The sequence below is a fragment of the Mycteria americana genome, unplaced genomic scaffold, assembly GCF_035582795.1.
Source record: "Mycteria americana isolate JAX WOST 10 ecotype Jacksonville Zoo and Gardens unplaced genomic scaffold, USCA_MyAme_1.0 Scaffold_54, whole genome shotgun sequence".
NCBI classification, from domain to species: domain Eukaryota; kingdom Metazoa; phylum Chordata; class Aves; order Ciconiiformes; family Ciconiidae; genus Mycteria; species Mycteria americana.
Window position 1 is genome coordinate 866,981 of NW_027445640.1, and position 15,553 is coordinate 882,533.

A 15,553-nucleotide genomic window follows, 5' to 3' on the forward strand; every position below is an offset into this window, starting at 1 on the left:
TGAGTGATACGCTGGTGATCCTTGGGCTTTGTTGTGTTGTTTGCACCTTTCCTCACCTCTGTGCTGTCAGTAATCTGCTCTCCTAATCCTGCATACACACAAGGCTTCCTGTGCAGGGCTTGTCACTTAGATAAGAGGTGCTGCACAATGTTACTCACCACCCTGCCCTCCAGCGTGTAAAGCAATTAGACATGAAGCAGGGAAGGTGAAGAGGCATGTTGGTATATTAGGTGTCCTCAGCAGATGACCGCAGCGTAGTTCTGCACTCCTTGCCGCTCATGCTAGCAACCGTGGCAGTTGCACTTTGCTGCCTGCAACACACAGTACTTGGTAGGCTGGATGGGCTGTTCTGCCACTGTTGGGTGAGCAGCTCAGTTCCTTTGGCTGCCCAATTTGCCATCTTAAAACAATAACTTCAACACTCGGTTTCTTTAATTCAGACCCCTCTCAATGGCCTACAAGCCATTTTCAGCTAGCAACACAGCTGAAATACAGTGCTGGTAGAAATCCAGCTGCCATCTTGCTTTGATGTCAAAAGGCTTTTGTAACTTGAACCCTTGATTATTTTGGCATCAAGACTGCAAGGCAAGAAATACGCCTCTACTTGAACAAGCAAGACACCTGCCAAATACCTGTGAACGGCGATACATGGCTGCCTGTGACCAACACCTTTTCCTGCTAAAACCAGAGCACGGTTCCCTTGTGAAGAGCCATCAGCAGTGCAGAACGTACCTCAGTTTCCCCTGCACCAGGACCCCAGGAACAGCATCTGCACGCACTGGAGTGTGCAGCAGCCTGTTGTTGTCCCAGCTCCTTGCCCTTGAGAAAGCAGCTGCCTGTAGCAGCAGCAGAACTGCTGCTGCCCGAAGAAGAAAGGCATGACTTGATGTAAAGCTCTCCTGCATCCCGTGCAGAGTCGATAACCTCAGCAGCCTATACAAAGGGTCAAGCTAACAACCTGAGACAAGTCACAGGGTGTAGCAGTTTCTGCACCACCCGTACTTTCCAGCCTAGCTGGACAGAGTAAGAGGCAAGAGAAAGGGGCCTGTTGGCTGCCTTGAGAGGCAGACTTGCTGTCGATTGTGCCGTGACTGTTTCGTTCTTTGTCTTTGGCAGAGTTACTTCGCAGAGGTTGGGAGACAGGTATGCTTGCACGGCATGAGTACTGCTGCTTATGGAGCAAAAGGCACTATAAAACAGCAACAGAGAACAAGGATGGCTTATCAAGATGGTAGGAATAACATGGAGAGCCTAAAGCATTAGCCAGGCAGGGCTTGCAACTAACCTTGTTGTCATGGTTTAATCCCAGCTGGCAACTAAGCACCACATAACCGCTCACTCACTCCCTCTCCCGGTGGGATGGGGAGAGAATTGGAAGGGTAAAATTGAGAAAACTCGTGGGTTGAGATTGTGCTGGTTTTGGCTGAAGTACAGTTAATTTTCTTCATAGTAGCTGGTATGGGGCTGTGTTTTGGATTTGTGCTGGAAACAGTGTTGATAACTCAGGGATGTTTTCATTCCTGCTGAGCAATGCTGACACAGCATCAAGGCCTTTTCTCTTCTCACCCCACCCCACCAGCGAGCGGACTCAGGTGCACAAGAAGCTGGTAGGGGACACAGCTGGGACAGCTGACCCCAACTGACCAAAGGGCTATCCCACACCATATGGCATCATGCTCAGCGTATAAACTGGGGGAAGAAGAAGGAAGGGGGGGACATTCAGAGTGATGGTGTTTGTCTTCCCAAGCAACCATTACGCGTGATGGAGCCCTGCTTTCCTGGAGGTGGCTGAACACCTGCCTGCCCATGGGAAGGAGTGAAGGAATTCCTTGTTTTGCTTTGCTTGCGTGAGTGGCTTTTGCTTTCCTTGTCTTTATCTCAACCCACGAGTTTTCTCACTTCTACTCTTCCGATTCTCACCCCCATTCCACTGTGGGGGAGTGAGCAACTGGCTGGGTGGGGCTTAGTTGCCGGCTGGGGTTAAACTACGATAGTCCTTTTTGGTGCCCAACATTGGGCTCGAAGGGTTCAGGATAACAACAGGTTTGATTGGAATGTGCTAGATTAAATTTATAGCTGTTATTGCTGTTTAGCTATTAATCGCCAGGCTCCTGTGTTTGCCATGGGGCTTGCTTGCCTTACTGTCTAGTAGAGTCTAGTGCTCGTTAGTGGCTGCTTTTTGCTTACACTGCTTGCTTTGCTGCTGATCATCTGACTCTGCTGTGCCTGGGAACATTGTGATAACAGCAATGGCGATGTGCCTGGGCTGGCAGATGGCCATGGTATCGCTGCTGTTTCTGTGCTGCTGCACTGGACAGGCTGGAACTCCAGTGTGAACTCGAGTTGAAGGGACTGTGACGTAGATGAGTCTACACAGGAGCAGGACACCCCGAAGCATCTGTGGCCATGGTTATGTCTGTGCTGCAGCATGTTTCTCTGAAGGGCTTGTGGCCCCTGGAGAAGGCCATGCTGGAACAGGTGCACCTCAAAGCAACTGTGGCTGTGGATAAGACTATGCTCCAGCAGGTATACCCCTGGAGAGACTGTGGTTCATAGCTAAGGCTCCACTTGGAGCAGGTACACCCCTAAGGGACTGCAGTCTGTGGATAAGTCCAAGCAGGAGGAGGGGTAAGGGGAGGAGTTCATTGCAATGTTAAACCCGATGGTCTGGTCCAAAGGGAGCAGGGGTGGAGACTGTAATGGAAATACCTTTAAATTGTTGTAACCCGGGATTTAGGTTGCATGTTATAGGAGTTACTATAGCAGGAACCACCTGAACCAGTGGAGGACAGGTCTTACAAGAAGCAGTACAAATGCAGCAGCGACCTGACCTGAGCTGGCTTTGATGCCCAATAACTCCATGCAACACACCGTCTCTCCTGTCCTGAGTGACCACCGTAACAGATGGAGCCCAAAGTCATGGACTAAATGAACTCAGTGGACATTTTGTGGACATCTTATGGGCATTAATGGACATTTCACAGGGGTGATCCATAGACTAAGGGAATGATATCTGTGTATTATATCAAAGCATCGGAATGGGGGTGGTGGTTAATGAGGATGTATTGGATAGTGCAGGACCTGAGCATGACATAAATGGTATGGAATAAGGGGTGGAGAACATGCTGGTTTTGGCTGGGGTAGAGTTAATTTTCTTCACAGTCGCTGGTATGGGGCTGTGTTTTGGATTTGTGCTGGAAACAGTGCTGATAACCCAGGGGTGTTTTCATTCCTGCTGAGCAGTGCTGACACAGCGTCAAGGCCTTTTCTCTTCTCACCCCACCCCACCCCACCAGCGAGCGGGCTGGGGGTGCACAAGAAGCCGGGAGGGGACACAGCTGGGACAGCTGACCCCAACTGACCAAAAGGATATCCCACACCATATAGCATCATGCTCAGCGTATAAAGCTGGGGAAGAAGAAGGAAGGGGGGGACGTTTGGGGCAATGGCGTTTGTCTTCCCAAGTCACCATTACGCATGATGGAGCCCTGTTTTCCTGGAGATGGCTGCCTGCCCATGGGAAGGAGGAATTAATTCCTTGTTTTGCTTTGCTTGTGCATGTGGCTTTTGCTTTCCCTATTAAACTGTCTTTATCTCAACCCACAAGTTTTCTCACTTTTACTCTTCCAATTCTCTCCCCCATCCCACTGTGGGGGAGTGAGCAAGCGGGTGGGTGGGGCTTAGTTGCTAGCTGGGGTTAAACCATGACAGAGATAAAAACAGTTTAATAATTAAAAAGAAACAACAACAAAGTGTAAGGAAAAGATAATTTAAAAAAAAGAGAGAAAAATAAAATCCAAGAAAGACAAGTGATACAAATGAAAACAATTGCTCACCACCAACCAACCAACGACTCAGCCAGTCCCTGAGCAGTGGTCCTCCCATCAACCTCCCCCCCCCAGTTTTATTGGGGTCCCAGCTGTGTGCCCTCCCAGCTTTCTGTGCACCTGGGTGCCGAATAGGGAGAGCTGGAAGGGGGGCAGAGGGGAGAGAGGAGGGAGGGGGGAGTGGGCGCAGGAGATAGGAGGGCAGGGGATGTGGGGGGGGTGTCACGTGGGAAAAAAAACTCACATGGGGAAGACTCACACTTGCGTGGGGAAAAGACTCGCATGAGGCAGACTAGTGTGGGGTACATTTCAGTAGAAAGGGGGATGGAGAGACACGCGGAGGGGGACAGGGAGACAGGGACAAGACAGGGAGACAGACACAGGGGGGGAATGGACATGGATGGGGGGAGAGATGGGGAGACGGGCAGGGAAACGGGGTGTTGCGAATGAGTGATTTAGATTGCTTTAAAAATCACTGTCAAAGGTATTAGCAAAAGTGGGTTTGATATGATGTTATAAAAGTGCGACTTAACACAGCTCGATGGCAAGGTTCACTCTATTAATTACTGCATGGAAGAAACACACAAAGGAAAATAGGGTTACACTCGAGTTAGAATTATTCACAGATAGACCGGGGGTACAAAAGGTACGGAGGACCCTCCTGTTGAGTCACGAGGTTCAGAGTAGACCCCCTTCCTTTCTAAACCCCTGATGGAGCTTAGGTGTGGCTAGGTCCAATCTTAGTTTCAGACTTGGACAACGGTTTACGTCTAAGGGATCACATATGCAAAATTTATCAATTCAGCATGGAATCAAAGTTACCAAGACAAAATTAAAGTTACCATACTACAAGGTTATGCACGATATCAGTTGCTTACCAAAGATCTGCCATTGGTAAAAGGCCTCTCTGCCTCGAGGAGCAGCCTTGAGAGGTGTCCCAGCTCAAGGGGAGATCGCCATGCAGCCATGCTGCCTAGTAGGGAGAGCTCAAAGAAGGCTCCCTTAGGCTGTCATATTTATAGGATAAAGTGGTTGGCTCATAGTCAAATTACATGTGATAGGGAAGATATGCATGAAGCTCCTTGTACCCACAACTTACTTTGTTCCTCGATAAATGAGTCTTGGAAAAGCCACCTGCTATTCGTGCATGATCGGTGTTCCAAGCTCATATGGACTGATGCTCACTGTGCCACTTGGTGTCTTTGTGGGTTCTCAGAGAACAGATCAGAACCAGAGGAGTACTTGGCCCAGCCACGGCTCAGGCCTTTACCTCCTTTGGAGCCTGTACCAAACTATTGCTAGTTTGATTAAGAGGTCAAGTGCATCCATCACACGGGGGGAGAAATGGGGGGAGGAAATGGGGGCAGGGGGAATGGGGTGGGGGAGACAGGGCACATCTTATCAGATGGACCTTCTGGAGCTGCATCACCTCTCAAGACGCTGGAGGGAAGGGACAATCATCCCACCCCACCAAAGCTCTGCAGGGCCAAGACCTCGAGATGGCTGCAGGGAGTGTCCTGGAGCCAGGCCGGGGGCTGTGACCGGGCAGGTCTTTTTCTGGTGGTGGGCAGGTGCCAGGTTTCCTGCACTGGCATTGGTAGGACAGACCCAGCTCAGACATCATACAGACCCTCTCACCCTCTCTGTCCTGCAGCTCCCACCAGATGAGACCCTGGGAAGACAGAGGACCCAAAGACACAGGAATTTCTTACCTTCAGTGGAAACGTATAAAACCCAAGACTGCCTTTTAGTTAGCGATGAAAAGGAGCAGTGGTACCTGCCAGTGTGGTGGGTCTCAGGTCAGGAGATGGAATGCTGCTCTGCCGAGGCGTATCACGCAATGATGCCAGCTCCATCTCTGTAATAGCGCACCAAAGATGTGTCCCTCCATCCCATCCCTACCACTGCATGGGCAGCAGTTCCCCCTTGAACACCGTGTACAACAGGAGCCAGAGGATTAGCCAGTCTGAAAGAGACCCCAAGAGCAGCAGCTGAAAGGGGCCCTGGAAAGAGGGATGCATTTTGCAGAGGAAGGGAGGAAAAAAGCCCCCATAGCCCAGCTTGCAGCACCCCAAATCCAACAGCATTGCCGTCGTTAACCCCACAGGAGCTGCATTTGTCCCAGGGCAGGACAAGTAGGTCCACAGCGAAGCCCAGGGGTGTTGGGGCAGGGGATAACAGGGCTCATCCCTAGGTCATGTCACTCACCACAGGAGGCAGGGTGACGTGGTTGCCGTGTGTGGAGCCAGGGCTCTGGCATTCATTCTGTGCATTTGTTTTTGCCTGGCATTTCTGATCCTGTAGGTGTCCATGTCTGTGGTTGCCAAGAGCTTGTCATTGTACCAAGCCATGGGGTGTTACTGCAAGTGGGAGCCCCAGCACCTAAGGGTCATGCTCTCTCCTGGAATATCATGCTCCAGGGCAGGTCCAGCGTCAGCAGGGCTGCCTCTGCAGCCATGAAGGTCCAGGCAGGAGGGAAGAGCAGGACAGAGCAGAGATGCAGTGCAACAGCATGCGTGGTGGGGAGCCCTCAACCCTGAACACATAGGCTGGGATGGGGAAAGAGGGCAGAACCCCAATGCTCACTGGGGTTTCTAGGGCATTGGTGGGATTCTGGGGGACTGTCTAATCTTTCAGAGGGACAGCAGAGCTGGTGCCCGGTGCTGCCTGGCATCTTTTAAGCCAGGCGGCATGTGGAGGGACAGCAGAGTCACACCATGCCCTGCTGCTGCTCGAGGGGGCACCAGGGCCTATTGCCTTGTTCAGCAAGAACTGTCCAGTGCCCCAAGGGCTGTCATCATAAATCTGCAAGCAAAGAGACGCACCAGCAAGGACAAGGGCTGGAGCTGAAAGGACGAAAAGAAGAAGGGATGAGGACCCCTGGGATGTGCCTGCCAGGTCTCCTGCAGTGTCCCTGGCATAGAGAGGAGTGATGCTGGCCTTGGACATGAACCATCCTGTGCAGGGTAGAGTTTGGCAAGGCCTGCTAGGTCCCCAAGACACCCACCACCAACTCCTCACCGCCCCAGAGCATGGCATCCCCATCCTCACCACGCTTATACCCATCAGCCTTGCTGGACCCCAGTTTCCTTCCTCCTCAGCAAATGGGACCACCCCAAGGAGAAAGCCCTGAGCCTACATTGTGACAGGGACAACCACTGCTCCATCCAAATCTCCTCAGCCTGGCAGGATAAACAAAAAACTCCCTTCCCCTGGGCAGAGCAAAACCCCATCCAGACATGCCTCAAAGAGGTACAAGGGACAAGTGTCCAGCAGAGCTTGTGCTGGAAATGGAGCTTCTGTCCTCCAGCCCCCAAAGCTCACTGGGTGACTGGGGCTCTTTGAGGACACGTTACCTCCTGGCATCCACACAGGCTGTCCATCCCCTGGGAAGACAGCAGGCACCAGACCTCGCCATGCTCCCCACTAGCCTCCTTTGCCACACTCACCCAGGAGAAGCAGAGCTCTGTTCCCTGCCATCCCAGGCTGGGGGTGCAGCGCTTGGTGACTTTCCTGCAGAGAGCAACGGTGACGTCCATTACACAGAGAGAAAAAGAGGAAGGAAATGGCTTTCATTATTGTTGTTGTGATGATGATGAGTCAAAGAAACAAGCCCAGCTAACCAGAAGCTTCTGTGTTGCCATAATGACTGTGCCTGAATGCACCTTTTTTTTTTTCCTCACTTCATAGAGGATTCTAGGGCTCTCTCTGTCCCTGGAAACCACAGCCCCATAAAGCCTCTGCTTCATGCAACCCCTCTGAGATCCCTCCTCCACTCCCTTGGGAGACTCTGCTCCTCCTGGGTGGCTGTCGGCATTTGCTGCGTTTTTTCCACCCAGAGAAAAGGGGATTTGACAGATCCTCCCCTCAAAAGACTTTTTGCTTTCCCTCCTTCCCCAGCATCTTGGAGTCCATCCACAAGCCAGCACCTGCCTAGCCCTCAAGCAGCTGGAGTCTCGGGCTCCTCTGGAGTCATAACTGTGATTTCTTTGGAGCTTTCTCCCTGCCTTCCCAGGAAAACTTTCCCTATGCTGGAGATCAGGCACCAAAGGGAAAGAAATAGGCTTGTTTCTGCTGCTTGCCCCCGACATGGATCAGGTTGGATGGGTTGTGACAGGCACAGGGCTCGTTATGGGACCCTGTGCACCAGGCAACTTCTTGTAGAAACCACATTTCAGCAGAGCTGCCCTGAAACATGTAAGAGTGAAGCACAGACCAAGTCTGCCCCACGGTCTTTGCCTGCATCTGATTTATCATTTGAGCATGTCCCATTGGCTTTGGGACAGACAGACTCGAAACACAACCAAAAACATCAATGTAACCCCTGAACTTGAAGCTCATCTCCACTAAAGAAGCCAAGTCCTTGAATTTATCAACTTTCCAAGAACCAAGGTGTGCTACAGGGAGCTCCTCCACACCTCCAAGAGCCTTGCAGGAGGACACACAGTGCCATCACAGAAGGACAAAAAAAAAAGAAGAAAAGCTTATTCTAATTTTTGACACAGGCTGACTTCCTATGAGGAATTTGTAAGCTTGGATGGAAGGAAAAGATCCAGTATGTGTTCAGGTACTATACTGAGGGGAAATTCTATTACCGTTTTCTCTGTCCTTTTCTGAATTTGATTCTTGGGACATTGATTTTCCTTCTGCTTTTTGGATTCTTATTTTGCTTTCAGCCTGAAGTTCAATTCTTACCTTCTGTTGCAAGAGCTCTGAATGTGGCAACCAAGACTGCCCAACGGATGAAGCCCCAAGGATGAGAGGCCTGCCATGAAAGCGGCTCAAGACGCCCAAGCCCCATTACCTATGAAGCCCCTTATGCAATTACAGAGGTGGTCAGCTGATGGGAAAAACCATGATGGCATGACGTGGCGACTCAGAGATCTAAAACAGACACCTTACGGCTACAGAAATGGGTGCTAAAAACCACAATAGATAAACAAGGACAAGAGCGCATAATTGCCGTGACTGATACTAAAGCAAGCCTCATTGGACAGTTAAGGGAAAAAAGCAAAACTGGGATAATAGAGAAGGCTTGCACGCCCAGGGACTGCGATAAAGAAAAGACTCCTGGACAGAGACCGTTACAAGCAGGGATAATGTACATACTCTTCTCCGAGAAATTCCAGGGAAGACTGTGCAAGAAATCTGCCATGGACATAAGCGCCTCGTTGATGCCTCTAAGTAGCAGTGACCATGACATCTGGATGGACGGTGAAGGGATGGACGTGAAAATTAAGTCAGGGAATGTGGTGACTAAAAGGTACAAGGAGCAGAGACCTGAGTTCTGGACAGTATATTTTAATGTACAGCTCACATACCAAATGAGCAATGGGTACTATTACCTCTGCAGCCTGCTTTGTACGGCCGATCCTCCTACCTCTCTGGCCCTTGGTGTCTCTGAGCCATAGCTCTGACAAAGTTTCCTATGCTCACACCTAAGCCATGATATGTCCCTGTTAAAATAGCCGTAAACCACCCTATCCCCTCCATTACCACTTAACTCCAAACAGCCCGTCATCCATTTCGGCTCTATCATCGCCAGAGCTTGTACTTTGGGGCCTCCTGCAGGGATGAGACCCATCTGATAGTCAGCCCTATGCACGGTGACGTAGAGGCCCTGACGGCTGACACTACATTTCTTGTAACTTCATTGTACCTTAGTATTGGCTGCAGAGTGACTCAAACAGAACAGACCTCATCGACAGCTGAATCCCACTGCAAAACCAACCTGAGGACGACTGATGAACCCACTGCCTCCCTTTCCCAACCATCCCTTGGTCCTGAAACTTTAGAAACGCCTTCTCTTCTTTTGAACTGTTGGGGAAGGAACCCCACTCCTTTCCAACAGTTCCTGCCCTATATTTGCACCCCTGAACCCCCTGCGTCGGCTGCTCCTCAGGAGCTGCTCTTCCAAGCCCTGCCCTGCCTCCTGCAGGTACCTCCTATCCTCTGACATCCCACAGGCTCTGGGCTCTGCTACAGGCCCATATAGTCAGTGAATTTCAGACACCTACAGCCTGGAAGGGCCCTGCCACAGGCTGCAAATGCTCTAGGGACAACACAGTACTTTATGGGCGATTGGGAAAGGTGACAAGCTGTCCCATGCCCTGAAAAAACACTATGCCAGTATGCGTGCTGCTTTCTTGAGAAATGCTGAAACTCCGGATACAGAGGCATACAAGATGCTCACCCTAACCCCTGCTAGATAATCTCACCATCAGTCCTATAGAAAAAGATGATGTCAACAACTTTAACAATATCCAACAGAACCAGTGAAAAAAACAAGGTTCCTTCTACAGTGAACTCAGAAACGCCAAAAAAACGCAATGCACCTAAAATAAAAATAACAAGAATGCAGAAGATTAAACCACCTTGCAGCTCCTGAACACCCCCTATACCATCACTGATCCAGGAACAAGCTGTGCACTAGTAGTGTACTTTCTACTATAGACACTGCTCAACCTTGACTCACCCGGAAGCTCCTACCTCAGACAGACACCTCAGCCTCTCTGCACGTCAGAACGCAGCTGCCCAAACAGCTCGGCCAGCTCAGAGCCGCAGTTGCCTGAAGGAGAAGAGCACCCACCCCAGAGCAGCCCAGGAGCAGACCCAGCTCCCTGCAGGGCGGCCGGAGGCTCCTGCCCCCCGGGCCCTGCCAACTGCCTTCGCACAATCCCCCGGGAAAGGGCGGGCAGCAGAGGCAGCGGGGCAGCCGGGGAGCGGCGGCAGGTGTTCTGCTCTGTGCAAAGCGCCAAACAAAGAAACGGACTGTTACTGGAAATTGTGAAACCTGCTCTTTTGCTACAACTTTGTCTATCACACCAGCCATGTGACCGGGTCGGTAGTCAAGCTTAATTTTACTGGGACAAACACAAACTTGTATTTAAATAGATTAAAATAGCTTAAAGTCATACTAACCCATATGGGAAAGTAGTTCATTAAATGCAGTATCAACATTATTAGCAGAAACGATGTGCTTTAGTTTTCTATTGAAGAAACCAAACACTACGCAGTTACAATTCATTTCTAGCAAGAGCAGACATATTTCCTGACCTCTAGCAGAGCTACATTCTGGATAGGACTGAATGACAAAGCAGAACTAGATCCCACACAAATCCCTTTGCAAACATATCTCTGGTTGCCAAGTGAATTATTTACTGTAAATCACCAACAACTCTGAGTCACCAAGACTCCTCGATAGTCTCTCTACCTCCCTTAACAGAAAGAGACGAGGCCCAAAGGATAGAAAATACCCCAAAAGGCATGGAAATACAAGAAATGCATCTCGTAGGAGGACTACGAAGGCAAGAGAAGGCTCTCGCCTTCTCTGAAAAACCCAAGAGGAGATCTGAGGCGACCAGAGATATCTTCGGGGTACTAGGGACTGAATAGAAAAGTACTATAAGCCATAGAAACAAGAAGACTGCTCTGGAGCACAAAGATGGCTTCGGAAAAGGTTCTGACAGAACAGGAGACATCATCACAGGGATTAGAGAGGTCCTGAGGAGGCCAGAGAGACCAAGTAAGTCCTGGAGACACAATGAGGAACTCAAAAGGGAATTTAACAAAGTACTGATGCCCTCAGGGGGCCAGGGACCACATGGAGGCATGCCAAATGGAGGAGAGGACAAAAAGACCGACCTGGTTAACAGACATGGACTTAGGAGGGGTTCTGAGGAAACAAAGGGGTAAAAAAGTGCCCTCCCAAGCTAACATAGGGCTCTGGGGATGTCTCAGGAGAGCTCAGCAAAGGGAGCAGAGGGGTCTTGAGGGGGGCAGAGAGACCAAAGAAGCCTCAGAGACAACAATGAGGAACTCTGAAGGGGATTTCAACAAAGTACAGCTGTGGGCACGGGCTGAATGGAGGTACCCTAAATGGCAAAGAGGGGACTGAACAGAGGAATCCTAGATAGTGTAGAGGACAAAATGCATGTTCTGGGCCTCAAAGAAGGCATTAGGATTGGTTCTGAGGGAGCAAGAGGGGTCCAAAGCGCACTACAGAGAAAAAAGAGGGCTGTGGTGCCCAAGTAAGGTCTCAGGAGGCATTGCGAAACATGTTCCCTATGGCTTTTGCCAAGCTTTGCCAAAGCCCACAAGAGGCCCTGCTGCCTTCCAGAGTCTTCCACAGCCAGGCTTTGCAGACACCCATGCAGGGCTCTTCTGCCTTTCAGAGCATCTGACAGCTTTTGCCGGCTTTGCCAAGGCCCACAAGGGACCATGCTTCTCTCCAGAGTGCCCCAGGGCTTTTGCCGGCTTTGCCACAGCCCATGTAGGGCCCTACTCCTCTCCAGTGCCTGAGGCCTTTTGCCTTTGGCTTTGCCAAAGCCCACAAGGGGCCCTGCTTCTCTCCAGAGTGCCCCAGGGCTTTTACCACACTTTGCCGATGTCCAGACAGGGCTTTGCTTCATTCCAGAGCGTGTGACAGCTTTACCCAGGCTTTGCCAAAGCCTGCAAGGGACCCTCCTGCCTTCCAGAGTCTCTGACAGCTTTTGCCAGGCTTTCCTGAGGCCCTTGTGGGGCTCTCCTGCCTTTCCAGAGTGTCTTGATGTTTTTTTCCCAGGCTTTCCTGACCCACAAGGAGCCTTGCTTCCCTCCAGAATGCCCCAGGGCTTTCACTGGTCTTTGCCAGGGTCCACAAGGGTCCTGCTGTATTCCAGAGTGCCCCAGGGATGTTGCTGGGCTTTGCAGACACCCAGGCTGGGTGTGGGGTGCTCAGGGGGGTTGTGTGGCTGGGTGCAGGGGGCTGAAGGCCAGATTTGGGGCTGGGCGTGAGTTGGTGCTAGGTGTAGGTAGGTGCAAGGGCGGGTGGAGGGGGTGCAGGGTGGGCGCAGGGTGGGTGTAGCATGGCTGTGGGGATTGCGGGTGGGAACAGGGGCTTAGCTGTCATGGTGCCCTGCAGTGCTCGGTCAAATGCAGGCCAGGGGTGCAGCACAGGGTAGTGGTGTGCCTGGCCAGGGATGCTGAAGGGACACTGGCAGGGACACCAGAGTGGATGAATGCAGCCCCCTGGAGCGGCCCCCAGCCCTGCAGCCCTATGCCACCCCCACAACCTCTCCCACTGGTCATCGCTGCCTGGAGCCCCCAAGTCCCCACACCTGGCCACGGAGTGCCCTGTGTCCCGTCCCACAGGTGCCTGACTCTGACGTGCCCTGTGTCACCCCTCACCATGGATCCCTGGCCATGGGGTCCTCTCTGTGTCCCCTATCCCCATACATCCCAAGCTATCGGGTGCCCCCGATGTTCCCAGCCCCACTGTTCCCTGGCCATGAGGTGCCCCATGCCTTCTCACCCCACCCCATCCTCAGCACAGTCCCCATGTCCCCACAGTGCTCCCAAGCGTGCTGGAGGGCACCCAGGCATGGGATACACAGTGCCTGACCCCCAAGAAGACCCTCAGCACCCTCTGTGCCCCCCACCTCAAACCCAGCACCAAGCACTCCTGCAGCACCCACCCCTGCACCCTGGAGCTCAGTGAGGAGCTGGGTCAGGGCAGGAGGGGGGCTGAGGTGCCAGGACACCATGGTCCCCAGTGCCCTGTCCCTCAATTTCCCCCCCACCAGCAGACAAGAGTTGCAGGGAGACATACCCCAGCTATGCAGTGGTGGTCCAGACCCAGCTCTGCATCTGCTGTGCTACCTGCGCCCACAACTCACCACTGCCACCCGCAGCCCATAGCTCCCCAGAACCCCACGGCCACCCCCGTCCCACAGGACACCTCCAGAGGGACAGCAGCCACGTGGGGCAAACTAATTTGGCGTCTCATCTGCTTCCCACAGAGACATGGGGGGATGGACCATGCGTCACGCATGCCCCCATCGGGGGCTGTGCTGCTCCACAGCCTGCCCCCACTGTCCCCGCAGGCACTGTCCTGCTCGGGGACACCCCAGTGTCCTGCCTGTTCCCTGCTCCACTCCCAGGCACCCCACAGGATGCGTGTATCAGTGGGGTGTGGGACTGGGGGTGAGCCAAGTGGGATAGGGTTGTTCAGGGGCGCTGGCCACGGGGGTGTCAGCAGCATGCCAGATGCAGGGCTGGGGACCGGGTGCTGGCCATGGGCATGGGTGCTGCCAGAACATCGTGTCCTGCCAGCACATTCCTGCCTGAGTCACTGCCGATTCCTGCCTGGGCAGGTCCACGGCCACAGCCCCACAGCAGCCCCATGCTGGCGCCACACAAGGCCCACACCAGCCCCGCTCCACCCTATGCCCTGCAGCTGGGCTAGCCCCACACACACACACACTCAAACCCTGCCCCCCCCCCCCCCCCCCCATCAGTGCACATACACATGTATAAGTGCCCATACCCCCACTCACCCCTATGCCCCCCCCACCTTATAAACCCTATAGCTGCAGATCCCCACCCACAACCTGTACACCCCCTCTGCCCTATACACCTTATAACCCCTGTACCCTGTACTCCCTAAAGCCACACAAACACCCCTGTATCCCAGACTCACCGTTTACACCCCATACCTCAATACACACACCCTACAACCCTCATCACTCCCATGCCGGGGGGAGGGGGGGGCCGACGGGACTGAGGCGTCCACGCAAGGAGGAGAAGGAGGGGCCAAGGCCTGGGCCCCAGGGCCAGGCTTGTGAGCTGGGGGAAGCCGGGAGGGGTGTCTGCTACCACCTCAGTGTCACCCCAGGGCCTGGGAGGGGGATGGGCCGCACCGGACGCCTGGGTTCCTGGAAGAGGCCCACGTGACTTCCCCATATGCTATTAGCAGCCCTTGTTGCTGGGCAGAGCTTTGCGGGATGGGCCAGAAGCCAAGGGTGCACCCTGACACCCGGCCCTAGCACCCCGAGAGGGGCCAGAGTGGGTGGGGGCAGTGGGGCCCGACCACTGGGCTCAGCTCAGGGAAGGAACAGGATGGGACCCCAGGCGACCACCCAGCCGGCCTGGCCACACACCCTTCCAGTGGGAGCGGGGGGGATGAGTCCTGACAGGCTCATGACAGGAGTGCAGTGACATCCCCCGCCTGCCAAAACCGACAACCAAATTATTTGTCATCTCAGCCCAAATGAGTCACCCACCCCCACACCCGGCAGCCTCTCCCCCGCAGGGACAATCCCAGAGAACTTGGCAGGGGGGGAGCAAAATGGTCCCCAGCACCCACCCAGATGACCGCAGAGCCATTTCTCTGCAGGGGGGATAGTTGCTGCTCCAAAAATCCCCTCTCCCCCCAAGAGCCTCCCAGTTTCAAGGACCTGTCCCCAGTGTGTGTGTGTGGGGGGAATCCTGTCCCTGCCCAGTCCCCCTGACTCAGCTCCCAGGGGCTCCTCATGGACCCAGCTCCACAGTGCACCCCCCCCCCCCAAAGCCACCAATTCTGGAAGGGGGCTACACCGCCTTGCCCCACAGATGGGGGGTGGTGTCCCCCCTAGGGCAGGTTGCAAGGGGAAGCACTGTACCAGCAAGATAGGGCGGCAGCTACCAAGCAGCTCCCCAACCTCCTGGAACCCCCCAGAAAAAAAAAAAGACACATTTGGGGAAAAAGCAGCCCAGGCTCCTGTCACGAGAAATAACATGAAATATTAACCGAGCCCCCAATGCAGGATTGGGGCCACCGAGGCAGAAATAGGTAGGAATCAGGTTTTTTGCCCAGCCAGGGGATTTTCTGCATTTGCATTTGCATGTGCCCCCCCCCCCACCACCACCCACGAGCAACGTCAATGTGAGCTTTCAAACTGAACTGATGGCAGAGGCAGCAGGGCCAG

At 53.2% G+C, this 15,553-nt stretch overlaps 1 long non-coding RNA gene across 1 annotated transcript; it reads right to left on the reverse strand.

The window, feature by feature from the left end:
- Positions 1 to 206: 206 nt before the first annotated feature.
- On the reverse strand, positions 207 to 4,779 carry LOC142404025 (uncharacterized). Its single transcript, XR_012773714.1, has 2 exons — positions 2,710 to 4,779; positions 207 to 1,189 (listed from the first exon to the last, which is right to left on the reverse strand). It is a non-coding gene; the product is annotated as an uncharacterized LOC142404025 (long non-coding RNA).
- Positions 4,780 to 15,553: the final 10,774 nt, after the last annotated feature.